This window comes from Pteropus vampyrus, unplaced genomic scaffold (assembly GCF_000151845.1).
Source record: "Pteropus vampyrus isolate Shadow unplaced genomic scaffold, Pvam_2.0 Scaffold20, whole genome shotgun sequence".
NCBI classification, from domain to species: domain Eukaryota; kingdom Metazoa; phylum Chordata; class Mammalia; order Chiroptera; family Pteropodidae; genus Pteropus; species Pteropus vampyrus.
In genome coordinates this window covers 7,278,286-7,280,973 of record NW_011888801.1, presented here as the reverse complement: position 1 = coordinate 7,280,973, position 2,688 = coordinate 7,278,286, and positions in this window count along the sequence as shown.

The window sequence follows — 2,688 nt, the reverse complement described above, 5'->3', positions numbered from 1 at the left end:
TTTTTTTTTTTTATGAACTTGATTTTCTTCTTATTTTTTCTAATTTTTCCATTACCAGTTTATTTAGTTTCAACTCTGTATATCCTCTGGGAGGAGGGGCAGCCCTGCTCCAGACTACTTAAGACACCCTCTGAAAGAGTAGGTGGCCCCACCTCTCACCTCTGTTCTCTCCAGCCCTCCTGACATAATCATGATGCCCACCTCCCTCTTCCTGACAGAAAATGGTTGTCATAGGTTGAGGACAACATTTGTCAAAACCCATAGAACTATGTATAAAACACAAAGAATAAACCCCAGTGTAAACTATGGACTATAGTAAATAATGTATTAGTTTTGGTTTATTAACTTTAATAAATATATCACTCTAATGATATTAATAATAAAGAAAACTAATGGAGGATAGGGTGGGAATATGGAACACTATGTACTCTCTGCTCAATTATTCTATAAATCTAAAACTGTACTAAAAAAAAGTCTCTAATTATTTTTTAAAAAACAACTACCTGACAAGTCATCTTAAAGGTGTCCTGACTTAGCCAGCCTCAACTGACAGTGCAGTTTACAATCATCAAAAGAAAGACCGTGTAATGAGAGAATATTGTCAAGAGAAAGACACAGAGCTTCTCATAATATTATCTGTCAAGGCAGATCAAGACCTGCAACAGGAGTCAGATTATTTTGAAGCAAGTGACAAGATGAACCATTAGGATTAAGAGCCGGAGGCCTGTAGAAAGACAGTCGTAGTCCTTGAAGAAAAGCTAGAAAGAACCTTTTCTTCATCTCAGAGCCAGATCTGTCTCTTGACTGACACGCATGTCCATTGTTGAGAGTGCAGAAAGCCGAATGAAACTTCATCATCTCCAGAAAGAATGTGCAGACCTGAGATGAAGAATGGTAGAAATGGAGATGGAACCAGAGCTTTTAGAAGCAGATCCTCATGCATCTGATGATCCAGACGAGCATTTGTCAGTGAGCATTTGCTCCCCTAAACGTAGATGCAGTTTTGCCTGAGATGGGAGGTCCTCACTCCCCTTTCCTATATCTCCCTTGGCTGCCAGGCTTTCTCTCTCTTCCCCTCCATTCCTAAATCCAGTGACTCCAAATGGGGAGTTAATAGTAAGTAGATGTCCATTCCTGCCCATTCTTTTAGGATATCTTGATGAATGCCCCTGCAAGCTGGTTTCCCCGTGTAGAGTCTCAGGTCACAGCCAGTGAGCAGATCTTGAAAAATGGAGACAAGAACGAGAAGACCAGCTAAATTCCAAGCCCTGTATCCCAGAGAAGTCTCAGGGACAAAGCTCAGAAAAACTTCAAATGGATGCAGGAAATGCATATATTATTGCACATTTTCAAAATTGCGCAGGCTGAGTTTTTGTCACCTAGGAGTAATGATGCTTCTGAACAGCTACAGCATATACATCCAAAGATATGTTTCCCAACCATTCAGCATTAATTTGATAGGGTTTTCCAATATCACTGAGGAAGACAAACAGAAATCAAATGCCAGAAGAAAAATTGAACAAATGTAATTACAGAAGTTTAAAGAAAAATCTATGACCCAAGAATCCAATAGCCAACTATATTACATTGCTATATTCTGATTACTTTTAAGACAACAAGAATATATTTTTATATATAAAAAGGGATATAAATATTCTACTAATATTCCTCCCTTTACAAAGTTTTACTGAGAGATTAATCAAAATAAAAGCACAAGTAGGTGAGAGTTCTAGGAATAAGAGAACTAGAATGCACATAAAAAAAGGGACACATTAATTTAAGGGTAAACATAGTTATAACTATGGGTAAAAAAATGTCTTTGCCAAAATAATTTGCGAGTAAATGGAACATAACAAAAAGTACATAAATTTAATAATGGTAAACTGAGTCTAAAATCACCTAATCACTGAGAAGAAGTGAAGGTGAATTTGGAGAAAGTAGAATTAAAATAGGAACCCATGATAATAAAGAGACCAAAAGTAAAAAGAAGAGAGAGGGAAAAAAATACATACTGTATAGAGGAGGAACCTAAAAGTGGTGTAAGATGACAGAGGTTTTGTTCATCTCTCTTGCAACTACCTCAAAGACGGGATGGAAACAGGGAGCAAACAGCAAGCAAAGTTGCCTGGGATCTAGATGAACAGAAACACTACAACTAGGGAGAGAAATAATTAATCAACCTGCAATGGTAGAAGGTAAGAGAGGGCAAAGATGCAAGGCTGCCCAGTCCCAAGCTGCTCAGTGGGACAGAGACTGTGACAGCGGCAGCTAGCAGCTACAGATGCCTCTTAAAGGGGCTGTGTCTGCAAGCAGACTTTCCCAGTGACAGACCTGCTTGCTCTGAGCACCAGAGCCAGGTAGACTGCTCGGGGGGCACCAGGGACTTACAGGAGGACACTGAGTTGTAGGAGTGAGGGCCGGATGTGAGGCTTTCTCCCAAGCAGAAGTGCTGGCAGTATCCATTGTTCCTGTTGAGTCCTCTTCTCTCCCATTGTGTGGACCATAGCAGTGCCACCATAGCTGAGACATCATCGAACTGCATAACAGAGGTCGCTCAGCCCAGAGGATTCCCTGAAACTCTGCCCACCCCAACTTGTGGCCTTACCAAAGCCACATCCAGTTGTGTCTTTGGGGAATCCTGTGCAACCTGCTGAGCAATCTCCAAGACCCACACTGGTGGCAGATGAC